Source organism: Tenrec ecaudatus, chromosome 5 (genome assembly GCF_050624435.1).
Source record: "Tenrec ecaudatus isolate mTenEca1 chromosome 5, mTenEca1.hap1, whole genome shotgun sequence".
NCBI classification, from domain to species: domain Eukaryota; kingdom Metazoa; phylum Chordata; class Mammalia; order Afrosoricida; family Tenrecidae; genus Tenrec; species Tenrec ecaudatus.
This window is the reverse complement of record NC_134534.1, coordinates 64,988,324-65,005,576: the sequence shown is the minus strand read 5'-3', so window position 1 is coordinate 65,005,576 and position 17,253 is coordinate 64,988,324. Positions and strand designations below refer to the sequence as shown.

At 44.5% G+C, this 17,253-nt stretch overlaps 1 protein-coding gene across 9 annotated transcripts in view; it reads right to left on the bottom strand.

Moving 5' to 3' along the window:
- The window catches only part of STAU2 (staufen double-stranded RNA binding protein 2), a 345,263-nt gene extending 328,368 nt beyond the window's left edge, over positions 1–16,895 (bottom strand). For 2 of the 9 annotated variants that reach the window (XM_075549573.1, XM_075549572.1), the window contains exon 1: positions 16,173–16,230. The gene's annotated coding sequence lies outside the window, so the exon portion shown is untranslated. Of the gene's footprint in view, positions 1–15,977; positions 16,001–16,172; positions 16,281–16,736; positions 16,758–16,805 lie in introns of those variants that run through there. The other 7 variants (XM_075549568.1, XM_075549571.1, XM_075549567.1 and 4 more) reach the window with 7 other exon arrangements.
- Between the last annotated feature and the right edge of the window lie 358 nt (positions 16,896–17,253).

Sequence of the window (17,253 nt, the reverse complement as noted above, 5' to 3'; positions counted from 1 at the left end):
AACTAGAGGAAAGTTATATGTTTCATCGTTGCTACCCTGCACCCTAACTGGCTCATCTCCTCCCCACAACCCTTCAGTAAGGGGGTGTCCAGATGGCTACTGATGGGCTTTGAGTCTCCACTCTGCACTCACCTGCATTTACAATGATATGACTTTTTGTTCCTTGATGCTTGATACCTGATACCTTCGACAGCCCATGGTCACACAAGCTGATGTGTTTCTTCCATGTGGGCTTTGTTGCTTCTCAACTAGATGACCACTTGTTTATCTTCAAGACTTTAAGACCCTAGACACTATATCTTTGGATAGCCAGGCACCAACAGCTTTCTTCACCACATTTGCTTATGCACACGCTTGTCTTCATTGATCGTATCAAGGAGGTGGGCACCCATGTGATTTTTAGTTATTTGATGTCTGATAACTGGTCCCTTGTGCACCTTGTGGTCGGACAGGTTGGTGTGCTTCTTCCATGTGGGCTTTGTTGTTTCTCAGCTAGATGGCCACTTGCTTACCTTCAAGCCTTTAAGACCCCAGATGCTATATCTTTTGATAGTCGGGTACCATTAGCTTTCTTCACCACATTTGCTTATGCACACGTTTGTCTTCAGTGATATCAGGAAGGTGGGCACCCACTGATAGGATTTTTAGTTCTTTGATGTCTGATAACTGGTCCCTTCTATACCTCGTAGTCAGACAGGCTTGTATGCTTCTTCCATGTAGGCTTTGATGCTTCTCAGCTAGATGGCCGCTTGTTTATCTTCAATCCTTTAAGACCCAAGACGCTATATCTTTTGATATGCGGGCACCATCAGTTTTCTTTACCACATTTGCTTATGCACACATTTTTCTTCAGCAATCATGTCAGGAAGGTGTGCATCCTGGAATGCCATTTCAATAGAACATTGTGTTCTTGCATTGAGTAAGTGCTTGAGTGGAGGCCCAATGTCCATCTGCTCCCTTAATACTAAACCTATAAACATACGCACATAGATGTTTCCCCACACTCTTATATAAATATATTTACATATGCACAATCCAGTCTTTAGATCTCTATAAATACCCTTTGTCACCTAGTTCTTTCCTCTCTTTCCTTTTACTTTCCTCTTGTCCCTCTATCATGCTCAGCCTTCATTTGGGTTTCATAATTTCTTTCGATTACATTGCCCTTGATGAATCCCTACCAGGCCTCTCACACCCTCCTTGCTACTGATTTTGGATCACGTATTGCTCCCCTGTCCCTGGGTTGATCAGCACCACCTCCTTACCCCCTCAGTCCCCTCTCCCATGTCTCTCCAGAACCATTGGTCCTGTTGTTTTCTCATCCAGACTATTCATCCAGTCTATCTTATCTAGATAGATCTGTATAGATAATAACATGCAACAAAAATCAAGTCATAGCAAGATAGGCAATGAGTGAGAACACAGCGATGACGTCAAAAAAGGACACCAATTACCCATAGAATTAAAAGGAAAAAATTTTTTAAAGAAAGATAAACCTGTAAATAAAATTGATCAAGGTCTGATTTTTTATCTCTAGGCGTGTCCTTCAGTCAGGTCCAATGGGGTACCATGCTTTGGCCCCAGTCTGTCCTTTGTACTCCCTCGGGGGCTCCCTGCTCTTCTCCCACGGTTGCTCTGCCACATGTCTTTAGTGGTTTGCCTCAGTGTCACAGGGTCAGTATGGGCCAGTCCTGACACGGAGTCTCCAGTGTTGTCTCCCTTAGGGCCCTGGGCCAGCAAGGGATGGCGTGTCTCGTAGTGGGATCAGCCATACTGTCTGCTCTGTCCATTGGCTGTTCAGAGCGGGGATATCATCCTCTAGGCCTGATGGGTCAGGATGTGCTACACTCTCTTCCTCCTCCTTCATTTGCTCCCATTTGCTCTGATCAGACATGCCCCTCTCCCCTAGCTGCAGCTTCAGTGCCATCCTCTCAAGTAAATTCTTCTGGGGGGAGGGGCAGTTGTCCACGTAGCTGGCCCCTCCACTGGCTCCCTACTCCTTGCTGGCACACTGTATTTGTCTGGCAACTTTTTTTTTTTTAAAAGAAAGAGACTAAAACTTCCTCTGGACCACAGAAGAGCTAAAGCAAGTGGAAGAAAAGATGACATAAAAGAGCTAAACAGAAAATTCCCAAAGGCAGCTCATTATGAAATAGTATCATCATGAAATATGCCAAGGTCTGGAGTTAAAAAACCAAGAATACATTCATAATTTCTCAAGCTGAGAGAACTGAGTCAAGCCTTGAATTGTGATATTGAAGGATTATATGGACAAAATATTGGCTAATGTAGAAAGCAGCAACTCAAGATAGAATATACAGAGACCAAAAAGAATTGATCAGACCATTTCCAGATGTAGCAAATGATCAAGAACTGATGATACTAAAGGAAATAATCCAAGCTACACTGAAGAGAATGGCAAAAAAGTAGTATCTAGGAATCTAAGGAATACCAACTGATATGTTTCAACAAGCTGATGAGGTGCTGGAAGTACTCACTTGTCTGTGCCAAGAAATTTAGAAAACAGTGAACTGTCCAACAGGCTGAAAAAATCCCTATGTGTACCTATCCCAAAGACAGCTATCTCAAAAGAATGCAGAAATTGCCAAGCAATGCCGTTACTATCACATGCAAGTAAATTTTTGCTTATGGTTAAATAAAGATGGTTGCAGCAGTATGTAGTCTGGAACTCAAGCCAGATTCAGAAGAGGATGTGCACGAAAGGGTACCATTGCTGACACTGTTGAATGTAAAACTGATGGCCTACTCTGTAAACCTACCCCTAACTCACAATAAAAAGGTTTTGTTTTTAATTGTGTGACAAGATTTACAATGGCAAAAAAAAATAGCTGTTGGGCTTGCTAATGTACAGCCAAATACCTCATGGGATTTGGTTCCTTGGTTTCGAGGTTTAGTATGATTGATTTCGTGGCGTATCCCAGTTAAATGATCAAATAACATGCTTAGTGCTTCTGTTCTACCTTCTAAATTTATTGTGTAGTGCAGTGTGTCCCAAAGTGGGTGATATCGCTCCGTGGGGGTGCTGGAATAATTGGGGGGCGGGGGAGGTGCTGTAAAGGCAGAGGCTATACTTTATCCTGAATTATGAGCTATAGTATCAAAGTTTTTAATTGCCAGGGGAATGCTGAGTAATTTTTTTCTGAAATGGCAGGGGTAGCCCAAATAAATTTGGGAACCTATGATGTAGTACCTGGGGTCCTAACAGTTTGCAAATTAGCAACCAAGGCACAACAATTGGTCTGTATTCAGCTGGAGCAACAGAAGGAGAGTACAGAACAGAGAAAGGTATGGGATGTATGGGTAACTGCCTTCATTAACAGTTGCCTCTTTAGCCAGGACACCAGAAGTGAATGGTGTTGGGCTACCATTACTAACCATTATGACCAGGATTCTATAGAACAATCCAAACTAACCAAACTCACCGCCTGGCAGCCAATTCCAACTCAGAGTGACCCTACAGGACAGGGTTTCCAAGACACAAACTCTTTCCAGGAGGAGAGTCTCATCTTTCTCCTGTAGAACAGCTAGTGGTTTCAAACTACTGACCTTATGATTAGCAATGTAGAACCACCTACACCACCAAAATAACACTCATCAAAAAAAGAAAAAAAAAGGTGGGGGAATGCGTGGCTGCGGAACAGAATTTCAAATTCTTATGGACAGTCTGGAGCTACGGAGGCTGAGTATACTCCAAAAACTTGCCATGAGAGAATCTCTAAACCCTAGACCAAAAATATACCCGAAGTCTTCCTAAAAACAAACAATCGTTTAGCTTCACTAGTACAAGCTGTCTTTGGTATTGTGCTATTTTAAGACCAATCCATATATCGTGTCAAATGGTCAAGTCGCCTAGCAGATAGGACACTCAGGAGGCAGTGAGTTTTTGTTAATTAGGGAACAACTCAAAAAGAGTATGTTGTACAACTCAAAGAAGAGAAACAATGTCACTGAATTATAGGAATTGTTGAATTGGTGTGTGTTCTGCTGAGGGCTTCAAATCAGTTTTAAATGGTTTGAGGTTCAATCATGGCAGAAGAAAACAAAGGCGCTTGAGGCACTGTGGAGTAACTAAGTCTCTTGTACATTGTATTTTGAACAAACTAGGGGAAAGGCCTACAAGAGGGCAGCCAACCCCATCCCAAGCAATACTGTGGAGGGAATGCTGCCAGTTTCCTACACAGGACAAAACCTTACGCACAAGAGATCTGGTTGCTATACAGTTTGTATGTTGTCCTTGTTTCTATCAGCCATGACTGAACTCTTTTGAAATGGTTAAAGTTCTAGTTCTGTTCTGTATATTTCAATAACAAAACCACAAAAATTGCTTTTAAAACAGGTTTAATTGTATCATTAAATGCATGCTCAATGTTATTGTTGTTGTTGCTGTTAGTGCTGTCAAGTCAGTTCCAACTCAGAAGGAAACACGGCCTTGACCTGCGCCATCCTCACAACTGTTCTCCGGGCTGAGCCCCTTGTTGCAGCCCCTGTGTCAACCCATCTGGAGGAAGAGGAGGGTCTTCCTCTTTTTTGCTGCCCCTCTACTTTACCAAGCGTGAGGTCTTGTTCCAGGGACAGGTCTCTCTCCTGATTAAATGTCCAAAGCGGGCGATCCTTGCTTCCAAAGAGCATTCCGGCTGCACCTCGTCTAAGACAGATTTGTCTGTCCTTTCAACAACCCGCGGTACTTTGAATATTTTTACCGGCACCACAATTCAAATGATCTAATCTTCAATCTTCCTTATTTGATGTCTAACTTTCACATGCATATGAGGCAATTAAAAATACTATGGCTTGTTTGGGTCAAGGGTACCTTAGTCCTCAAAGTAACAGCTTTGCTTTTCCACACTGTAAAGAAGTCTTGTGCAGTAGATGTATCCACTGCAATGCATCGTTTGATCTCATGACTGCTTCCATGAGCACTGACAGTGGATCCAAGCAAGAGGAAATCCTTGACAACTTCAACCTTTTCTACGTTGATCACAATGTTACCTACTGGTCCAGTTATGAGAATCTGGATTTTCTTTATGTTGAGTAATAATCCAGACTTAAGGTTGCAATCCTTTATCTTCACCAGCAAGCGCTTCAAGTCCTCCTCCCTCTCAGCCAACAAGGGTGTGTCATCTGCATGTCGCAATTCCTTCCTCCAATTCAGATGCTGCATTCCTCTTCATATAATCCAGCTTCCCTATCTGCTTATCATATAGAATGAACAAATATGGTGAGAGGATACCACCCTGACACATTCCGATGGATTTTAAACAACCATGCAGTATTCCCTTGTTCTGTTTACACAACTACCTCTTGATCTATCTTCAGGTTCCACATGAGCACAGTTCAGTGCTCTGGAATTCCCATTCTTCTCACGGCTATCCATAGTTTTTTATAGCCCACACAATCAAATGCTTTTGCAGCCTCAATAAGACACAAGTGAACATCTTTCTGGTATTCTCTGCTTTCAGCAAAGATTCATCTGACATCAACATGAGTTTCTTCATTCTATATCTTATTCTGAATCTGGCTTGAAACTCTGGCAGATCCCTGTCAATGCACTGCTGCAACCTAAGAAATAAAGTAAAAAGAGTAAAACAGCAAATGTCAAGGGGCAATTTGAGAAGGCCAAGTATTATAATGAGTTGTGCAAAGACCTAGTGTTAGAAAACCAAAAAGGGAAAAATAATTTTTTTTAAAAAGAAAGAACAAATTCAGCATATCTTATACTAAAAGAACTCAAGAAAAAAAAATTCAAGCATCCAGTTGCTATATAGAAAGATCCTATAGACAAAATATTGAACAATGCAGAGAGCATCAGAAGAAAATGGAAAGAATACAGAGTCAATGTACCAAAAAGAATTAGTTGACATCCAACCCTTTCAAGGGGTAGCATACAATCAAGAAGCAATGACACTGAAGGAAGAAGTCCACTCTGTACTGAAGACATTATCAAAAAGCAAGATTCCAAGAATGGAAGGAATAACAATGGAAATGTTTCAACGAGTTGATAAAGCATTGAAAGCACTCATTCATCTATGCCAATAAATATACAAGACAGCTTACCTTGTCAACTGACTAGAAGAGATCCATATTTGTACCTTTCCAAAGAAAGGTGACCCAACAGAATGAGCACAATATAGAGCATTGTCATTGCTACCATTTCAAAGTAAAATTTTATTCAAGATCATTCAACAACGACTGAAGCATGTCCAATGTACTGTCCTTTATTTAAACAATACACATCAAGGCCTACAAATGAAAGTCATGTTTCCTATAACCTATGACTTAATAACATTCACCTTTATTCCAACTCCACAAAGTTTCCAGATACAGTTTATTTCAATTTCAACTTACTGTTAGAGAATAGAAGCATGCAAGAGATCAAACAACATGCTGCATTGGATAAATCTGCTGCACAAGGCCTCTTTAAAGTGTTGAAAAGCAAGACAGCTACTTTGATGACAAAGGTGGCCCTGACCCATGCCATGGTATTTTCCATTGTCTCGTATGCCTGTGAAAATTGGACAATGAATAAGGAAAATGAAAGAATAAATGTGTTTAAATTGTGGTGCTGGCAAAGAATACTGAAAGTACCATGGACTGCCAAAAGAATAAACAAATCTTTCTTGAATGGAGTACATCCAGAGTGCTCCTCAGTGCCAAGAATGGTGAGACTTTGTCTCACATACTTTGGACATGGTATCAGGAGAGACCACTCCCTGGAGAAGTACTCATGCTTGGTAAAGCAAGGGGCAATGAAAACGAGAAAGGTCCTCAACAAGGTGGACTGACACGCAACAATGGGCTCAAACATAAGAACAGTTGTGACACTGGTACAGGACCACTGGTGTCTTCTGTTGTACACAGGGTCACTACGAGTCAGAACCGACTCCATAGCATCTTAAGGAAGCCTATTCACATATCCCAAAAAGCCTATTGTGATCTCCTGTCAGGTACATTAGGACATGTACTTCCAGATTTCAATTAAACTACTAAATGAGAAACAGGGAGGGCACTTTATGGAGCTAGCATTACAAACTAGGGAACATTTGCTAGTCATGAACAATCTAATCTTAAGGGCCAGCCGACCTCTGGAATATACCAGAGGGATAGAAACCCACTTTTATTGTAACTGTATTATGTTCACTTAATAAATTTAAAATTGTACACAATTAAATCTATATAATACTCAACAATAACCACTACTAGAATTATTAATATAAATATTTTTGTATCAGCATCCACTCCACAACTGATCGGCAATTCTCACTTAAAATTCATCTGGCAATCTACAAAGCACATTCACTATCCCCATTCGTCCACTGCAAACTACTATAAAACGCAGAATGAATGCATGGCTTCTAACTCTGAAAAAAAAATGCATACGATCCTTTAAAAAGCTTTCAAACTGTTTTTCGTTGTTTCTTTAAATGTACGTACCTAAAACAAAATACAGTATGTTAGTATAAATCTGAATGTTTCCTAAAAGATTCTAAGCATACAGAAGTCTCACTCCATTTTTCTGTGAAAAACCTCACACACTACCATCCAAGGAAGAAAAAAATTTTCATCCAACACCAATCTCACAAAGCAGGTGCCAAATTTTGCCATTTTTATATTAACTCACCTAACTCTCACAAGTCCCCCCCATCTTAGGATAAAGGTATTATTCCCATTTCTCAATAGGTTGGATTACTTACTTATAGTCACATAGCTAGAATTCAAACATGGTTCTGCCTGGTTTAAATTCCTCCTCTCTAAACTGTATGCCAAACTATAAAATGTCATTTGTTCAATTTTTTTTTTATAAATAAGGCCATGGCCTTAACCTCCTAGGTCAAGAACTTGGGAATTTACTTAAAATCAAGCAATAATAAATATATAAATATAAAATACATCACTCATTTCCAACACCTATCTAACATGTTCCTGAATACCTAAAACAACAAAATCTCACTAAAAAAACCACGAAACACATGACATGGAAGGGCCTAGAAACCATTATGCTGAATGAAGTTAGTCAAGTACAAAGGGATAAAAATACCGTAGGAGCCCACTACAATAAGGAAAAATACCAATTAAACAAATCTTCTAGGCCAACTCCCAAACAAAGGGGTAGACAGCCATGAACATCGCCCCCCTTATATGCACTTCATAAGAACTACCTCAAAAGGGCCCACTCCTTCAAGAAGGAGGAAGAGGGAGACGACCATCCATTTAGGCCATGCCACAGTGAGACAAGGTTGAGACAAACCAGCAGACCTCTGCAGGAATGAGAAGAGAACCTGACTGGAAGGTCAAGTGAAGACCAGGGGAGGGGAGCATCTACATTTCAGAGGAGGCATTTATGCTTTTGCTGGTGGGTAAACGGAAGAGCAGCAACCTCAAGCAGGACAGGATGCGCAACCACAACAGAGACTCCAAGGGGAGCACAAACCCAGTTCTGTGACCCTGGGTATAGACATCTGAATTAGTGTCTACCCACCCCTCAGTGAACCATGCCATGGACTACATACACACTACGATGACCTTAGAGCTGGCCTGAAGAGAATACGGCATCCCCCAGAGGCAACACCAGAAGGACTCAACGTGGAAACCCCACTGAATGAACTGGACCTTACCCCAAAATTACCTGTAGCCCTTGCACTGAAGACTAAAATTCCCTGATGAGAGAAAAAACAAAGGACGGCCACCCCAAGACTGTGAAATTGGGGGTCGTTGCACCTCAGTTAGGATCCCGGGTGTAGTGGCGGTCCAATGAAAGGGGATCCAGAACCAACATATATTTACTATCTTAATGCCTTCCTTGTATTAATATATGTATTAATCTGATAGGCAAGGATCTGCCCTTGAAGGAATGTTCTAGGAAATTCTCCCCTAGCACCAACCACCATGATCAATGTAAACAGAGCTCGATTATTTAAGAATTCAATCTGTACTAATGGATTGTAGTTCATAGTTGAACTATATTCACATAATCTCCCATTCTCAACAGTACCTTAAATTCTATGCCATTATAGACATGTACATATATAAATATATTTATGATTATGGGGAAATAGACCTATGTGCATATTATTTATAGGTTCAGTAGCAGGGTAGCAGGTGGACATTGGGCCTCCTCGCACGCACTCCCTCAATACAATAATAGCAACTTGCAAAGCTAAACAGTGATTCCATGATACCCACCTTCCCGACATGATACAGATGTGTGCATAAACAAACATAGTGAAGAAAGCTGATGGTGCCCGGCTATCAAAAAGATAGCGTCTGGTGTCTTAAAGGCTTGGAGGCAAACAAGCGGCCATCTAGCTCGGAAGCAACAAAGCCCACAGAGAAGAAGCACACAAGTCTAAGTGAACACGAGGTGTTGAAGGGATCAGGTAGCAGACACCAAAGAACAAAAACCATCAGACACCAAAGAACAAAAACCATCATTGTGTGATCACTTTCCCCACATAAATGCTGAAGATGAATGTGTGCATAAGTAAGTGTGGTGAAGAAGGCTGCTGGTGCCCGGCTATTGAGAGATATAGTGTACGGGGACTTAAAGGCTTGAAAATTAACAAGCAGCCATCTAGCCCAGAAGCAACAAAGCCCACGTGGAAGTAGCACACCATGTGTGATCAGGAAGGACTCAGGGGACCAGGTTTCAAGCAACAAAGGCGGGGGGGGGGGAGTCATATCATCGTGAATGAGGGGAGTGCATGATGGGGACCCAATGCCCACCCACAGACAACTGGACATGCCTTGCAGAGGGGTAGTAGGGAGGAGATGAGTCACTCAGGGTTCAGTGTAGCAATAATGAAACTCACAACCTTCCTCTAGTTCTTAAATGCTTCCTCCCCCCAACTATCATGATCCCAATTCTACCTTGCAAACCTGGTTAGATCAGAAGAAGCACAGCGGTACAGTTGGGATCTGGAAACACAAGGAATCTAGGACAGATGAACCCCTCAGGACCAACGGTGAGAGTGGCGATACCGGGAGGGAAGAGAGGGTAGAAAGGGGGAACTGATCTCGGAGATCTACATATAACCTCCTCTCTGGGGGATGGGCGGCAGGAAAGTAGGTGAAGGGAGACACTGGGCAGTGTAAGATAGGATAAAATAATAATTTATAAATTATTAAAGGTTCATGGGGGGAGAGGGGAGCAGGGAAGGAGGGGGAAGGAAAATTTGCTGATTCCAGGAACCCAAGCGGATGGCGAATTTTGAGAATGATGAGGGCAACGAACGTATAGGGGTGCTTTACTCAATTGATGTACGTGTGAATTGTGATGAGTTGTATAAGCCCCAATAAAATGATTTTTTAAATTCTATGTCATTAATTATTGATGTTAATCAATGGAATCACCTTATACCCCAGGGGGATGACTGATAATGTTGTCATAAAATGAGAATAAGACCACTAAAGTAAACCACAGTCCTACATAACCCATGGACAAGCAGATGGATTGTAGGTTCCTACTTAATTCCAGCCCCAATCCAAGAACAGTTCATTCTCATGACATGGTCCTGCTGAACACGCACCTTCATGAAGCGATCACTGGAGATAAGGGTGATACAGCAACGTGTGGCGAAGAAAGCAGATGGTGCCCAGCTATCAACTGGTAGAGTGTCAGGGGTCTTAAAGGCCTGTCTTCAAACAAGCAGCCATCTAAGTAAAGCATCAGTTAAGTTCACATGAAAGCACACCAGCCTATGTGATCCGAAGATGACAAATAACAAAATCCAAATACGACAGAGGGAAAGGTATAAGAGCTTTAATTGTGAATACCTAATTTGAGGAAGGCTAGAGAGGGCAGTGGGAGGCCAAAATCTATCTAGAGAGTACCTATGTAGAGTAAGCCTTTGGCAAACAGCCTTACAACCACAGAGATTATTATACATAAGATTATGGTGGATGGAACCAGGGCATAATACGATACCTGATCAGTTGTCCTCCCTCTTGATCCATCCTGAATTTGCTCTAGGGTTAAATATCTCTTGCTTGCTCCACAAGAGAACTTTTCCCTCTGTATTATTGTAATATTGCTAGTGGCCTTTTCTTTTTTTCTTTTATCTTTTGTTTCATTTTTGTTTTTTATTATTTCTGCTATGAAGGACAGAAGGAGTAGATGCATAGACACAAGAACTGATATAATAGTTTATCAGGCATGGGGGGAGTAAGAGTGAGGGGACCTGGGGAGCAAATAATGAACACGGGAAGGGGGCGGGTACACTAGAACTGATGGATATACAACTATTTTTTAAAAGTGACTTAACTATGGAAGTGTAAAATATGTGGAGTTTACATCAGTGACACTATTGGGGGGAAAAATAATTGTAGCAGCCCAAGAAAAAGATCAATGATACCTGACTGACATCAAGCCGATTCCAACTCACAGCAACACTCTAGGTCAGCGTAGAACTGCTGCTGTGAGCTTCCAAGACTGCAACTCTTCATGGAGTAGAGTTTCTTATCCTGCAGAAGAGCTGGCCTCTGGTTAGCAGCCTAATTCGTAACCACAACAGCACCAGGGTAGTATAGAAAAAGAGAGGTAGAAATATACCTCTATATGATGTGATCAAACCGTCTGTGCCTCAAACTATGTAGTCTAATATTAACACAGCACTTAATTTTACAACCTCTTAATATTTTTTCCTCTATAACTTATAAACATAAAGGATCAACTATCCAGCACTCAAAGTGTACAGGATAGCAAGAGTGAAGAGAAATAAGGTGGTGGGGGGACCCCAATATTTTAGTCAACTCGTTCACTGCCAGTGAGTCTACTCTGGCCCATAGCAACCTTATGGGTCAAGGGAGAACTGCCCAGTGAGTTTTCCAAAACTGTAACTCTTTAATGGAGTAGGGCCCCCCATCTTTCTCCTTTGGAGGGGCCGGTGGTTTTCAACTGCTAACCTTTTGGTGAGCAGCCCAATGCGTAACTATCACCAGAGCTCCGCTTTAATCAACTAGATCCTCCCAAACATGGTCCAATGCAAAGAAAACCTTTGGGTATAGGGTTTACACATTTAAAAATCAGTTCCAAAAAAGTCCCTAGGGAATACAAAAAAAATGACTTTGGCAAAGAAAAATGAGGAGCTGATTCCAGGAGCCCAAGCAGAAAGTGAATTTTGAGAATGATGGGGGCAATGAATGTATAAGTGTGCTTTACACAATTGATGTATGTGTGGATTGTGATAAGAGTTGTATGAGCCCCAATAAAATGATTTTTTTTAAAATGACTTTGTGACCAGGACATGACACCCCATGAGACTCGAACAGAAAACATTCCTAAAGTCAACAAACAGACCTTGAATTATTTACAGCCTTTTCTTTTTTGGTCATTTTTTGTTGTTGTTGTTTTGTGGTTTTGTTTCTTTTATTGCTTTGTTTTGCTCTGTCTTGTTTTTTGTGCATATTACTGTCTCTGCAGGTCTATCTAGATAAGATAGGCGGGATAAACAATCTGGAAGAGACACAAGGGGCCAACAGTTCAGGGGGGACAAGGGAACAAGTGATCCAAAATCAATGGCGAGGAAGTTGTAGGAGGCCTGGTAGGGCTTGATCAAGGGCAATGTAACCGAGAGGAATTAATGAACAAATGAAGGCTGAACATGATAGTGGGACAAGAGGAAAGTAAAAGGAAATAAGAGGAAGGAACTAGGAGGCAAAGGGTATTTATAGAGGTCTAATTACAGTCATGTACACATGTAAATATACTTATATATGATGGGGAAATAGATCTATGAGCATATATTTATAGGTTTAATATTAAGGTAACAGATGGACATTGGGCTTCTACTCAAGTTCTCCCTCAATGCAAGAACACTTTGTTCTGTTAACCTGGCATTCCATGATGCTCACCTTCACGACATGATCACTGAAGACAAAGCGGGTACATAGCAAATGTAGTGAAAAAAGCTGATGATGCTCTGGCTATCAAAAGATATTAAAGATTTAAAGATAAATAAGTGGTCATGTAGCTGAGAAACAACAAAGCCCACATGGAAGAAGCACACCAGCCTGTGTGATCACAAGGTATTAATAGGATCAGGTATCAGGCATCAAAGAACAAAACATCATATCATTGTGAATGAGGGGGAGTACAGAGTGGAGACACAAAGCCCATCTGTAGGCAACTGGACATCCCCTAACAGAAGGGTCACAGGGAGGAGACAAATAAGTCAGAGTGCAGTATAGCATCAGTGAAACATACAACTTTCCTTTAATTCTTTAATGTTTCCTCTTCCACTATCATGATCCCAATTCTACCTTACAAATCTGGCTAGACCAGAGCATGTACACTGGTACAGCTCAGAGCCGGGAATCCAGGACAGATAAACCCCTCAAGACCAATAATGAGAGTTGCGATACCAGGAGGTAAGGGGAAGGTGGGGGAGAAAGGGGAAACCGATCACAATGATCTACATACAGACAACAAAAAAGTGGGGGGGATAAACAAAAAAGAGGGTGAAGGGAGACATCAACAGTGTAAGACATGACAAAATAATAATAATTTATAAATTATCAAGGGTTCACGAGGGAGGGGGGAAATGAGGAGCTGATACTAAAGGCTCAAGTAAAAAGAAAATGTTTAGAGAACAATAATGACAACAAATGTGCTTGACACGATGGACGGATGAATGGATGATGGATGGATTGTGGTAAGGGTTGTATAAGCCCCCAATAAAATTATTTTTAAAAATAAAAAGCCAGTTTACCCTTTTTGGATAGTTTGGATACTCTTATTTACTGAAGGAGGGACACTGGTGATGTGGTAAGCCTTGGATCACAAATCACAAATTAGCAGTTCAAGCCTAGCAGTCACTCCAAGATCAAAGATGAGGCTGTATGCTCCCATAATGTGCTACTCCTCGGAAGCTTATATATGGTCTCTACGAGTCGGATTCAAGGCAATGGTAATGGGTTTGGGTTTTTGGTTTGGGTTTTTGGTTTGGGTTTGTTTTGGGTTATTCTTTGCTGATCAGCAGACTCAGGCACTCTAACCGAGAACTGCATTCCAGGTAAGTAAGCTTTTTTAAACGATAAAATGTACATGATTTTCCAAACTGGAAAAAACCTACAGGTACTGTGTGTGACACGGGTGAGCGAGTTATAAACAAACGGGCTAGAGAGTAACTAGTGAATCTGTCTAGGGTTAAAAAGGTGCGCCTTGTATCACTATTATCCTTGCACCTTTTTTGTAAGCTTGAAAGTATTTCCAAATAATCAATTAATGTTTTTAATCGCATGGCATTAGATTTGAAGTTAACAAAACAAATGTGGATGATACAGCAACATTTTTACAAATCCAAAAACTGGTTTTCATGGGGAAACGTAGTGATTTGGGGAGGAAATATGCACCACCGCTTCCCAACTAACGATCACTTAGAAGTAAATTTCAAATTACACCACAATGCAATGAAAGGTAATCGGGGTGATTTGAGTTGAAACCAGACCAGAAAAAGAGAGGGGGGAGGGAAAAGCACACATCAACACAGTTCAACTGCTCCACAAGTTCATGCATATGTACAATTCAAGGGACATGTGATCACTGGTTTCCAATGAAATATAAACTGAACAATGAAAACTTGCCATGGGACAAAACAACGGAGATGCCAAAGTAGTCTCCTTTCTGACAGTTATTAAACAAAGTCTCTCCACTCAAATCACAACTTACTCTTTACTCACTGTCTACCAGTGGACGCCGATTCAGAGAGACCCTCTAGGACAGGGTAGAACTGCCCCTGTGAGTTTCTGAAATTCACCGCAGTATCTGAATTGTCAGAGAAAGCAAGAATGGAGACCTCTCCTCCAAGAGAAATATTTCAATCTTTTCTACAAGGTTACTATTATGCTGCCTGCTTATCACAATTTTGATTTCAGGTGTTCACACGGCTTTCCTAAAACATAAGGCTGCATCACCAGGGCTAAGGTTCACCACGTCGTGAAATCAAGCCGTAAGTTGCATAGCTTTTCCATTAACAGTGAGATGCTTTTAAAAAGCGTTTTCTCTCTCAATCTCTCTGCCAGATGCACCCACCTCAAAATCCTTCGTGTCTACCTTTGCTGGATGGATTGTTACCCTGCGATGAAAGGAGGGGGTTATAGTAGAACCATCACGACAAACATGGTACCTTTCCAAATAATTTTGTTTGCAAATGCAAAATTCCACACATATTTCCTGGCACATCTGGGATCCCAAGACCATTATCCCCCACCCCTTCTTATACTGCCAAAAGAAAAGCCCTCTCAGCTCGGCATCTCCTCAGTTGACTCCGCAGAACAACGCCCCCCATCTACCGCACCACCCCCCAGCCCCCCAATCGCAGTCCCAGTAGAGGAGTCCCTCCCCTCACACAGTGGATTCTGTAACAGATCTTTGTCTCTCTGCCCAACTCCCTTCACCCCGGCAAGGTCACTAACTGCCAACTACCCCTTTAAGCCGAGCCACCACGGTAGTAGTTCTTAGGAGCCACAAAAAACTTGCCTGTCATAGGATATATTCCGTTCCAGCGGCCCCACCTACCTTCCCCGTTTCGGCGAGTTACGTCTTCGCCACTTGCCCATTCTACAGGAATAGCCTCCCACCCCACCCCCCACCCCGGCGAGCCCCCGCCCCACCAATGCCACTCCGGCGCCCCAGGCCCATTCCCCGCAGACCCTCCCAGGGCCTCCTCCATCTCCCCCGCCACAGGGACCCTCTGCCCGGCCCCTAGCGCCCTCAGCCACCCCACGGCCCGCTGGCCGCCCCCTTTCCCGGCCGTTCCCTCGGGCCCCCAAGACCCCCACCTCCCTGCGCCCGGCTCCCAGGGGCAGCCTCTCCTGGACCCCCACAGGGCCGGCCTCCGCGCCTTCCTCCCGGCTCCTCCCCTCAGGACACCTGTGTCGTCCCACCCCCTCCACACACGCCCCCCCCAATTCATACACCTCCTTCTAGAAGCCCCATCCCGACCTCCCCAGCCGGCACCCACCTCCCCGAGCCCCTCCCGCCCGGAGAGAGCCCCGGGAGGGAGGGGAGGCGCGGGGCAGAGGAGGCCGCGTCGGGGCCGCTCTTCCCGGGGGTTCGCCGCGCGCCGCGAACCTGCAGGCTCCTCAGCGCCCTGCGCCTCCTCCGCCAGCGGAGCGGAAGTCGGGCCCTTCCGGACGCCCCCAACGAGGGCATTTACCTTCTTGCCGGGGACACTTTGCAGATGGCTCCAACATTGGCGAACACTACAGAGAACTGACCCCGCTCGGCCGCCGCCGCCGCCGGCTTCCACCACTCGGGCTCCCCGCCCCCGCCTCCCCTCCCCTCTGCTCCCCTCCGCTCCGCTCCCGCCGCGCCCTCCCAGGCCCGCGACGCGCGCCCCCGCCTGCGCAGTCGCGCCCGCGCCCCAGTCCGCCGGGCCCGCGCGCGCTCCCGCTCCCAGCCTGCCCTCCGCGAGCTTGCGCCGCGCGCCCGGCCGGGCCCTGCCGCCATTCAGCCTCCCGCGCGCCCGCGGCGGAGCGCAGCCATTGTTCCCGGCGCCGCGCCCGCCCCCTGGCGGCCGCCCGGCCCCCCGCAGCAGCCGCGGGCGCTGCGGGGCCGACCTGGGCTGGGTGGGCGCAGGGGAGAGGGCCGGCCCTGGGGGTCTGCGGGACAGCGAGCGTGAGAGCCTGGGCAGCCCGCCCCGTCCCAGCCTGCAGGTCCCCGGCGCGGCTCCCCGCCCCCTCGGCTGCAAAGCGTTGGCCTGGAGCCGCTCCTTCCACACCTGCACTGGGCAACTTCCTCCCCCGCCGAGCCGCCCCTCCGCTCCTCTGCCCCGCTGGTCGGCCGGTACCTGGGCCTGGCTCTCGGGCTGCCCGCCTCGGCCCTGCTGAGGACGCGCGACCATCCCGCGCCGGCTCCTGCCGCCGCTGTGCGCCGCACTGGTAGTGGCTCCTGCACCTTTCCAGACTGGGGGCGGGGTGAGGGGAGGAGGGGATAGTTAAACTGTCTCGGCCGGGAACACCAGGATCCGGGATCACCCGCCCTCCGAAATGGCCAAACATCCGCCTCAACAACAACAACAAAAATCATATTTGGTCGCCTAAAAAAATACCAAAAAAAAAACCACCCTTGGAACCAAAAATGAGGTCCATCTTAAAGCAGTGTCCTAGATCTAGATTTTTTTTTTCTTTTTTGAGACGTGAGTGCCAAAAAATTCGAATGCCTTTTGGATGCGTCCTGGTTTTGATGTGGGTTACTTACTTTTGGCCAAATCCAGGCAACCCAGTGAAGCTGGGCAC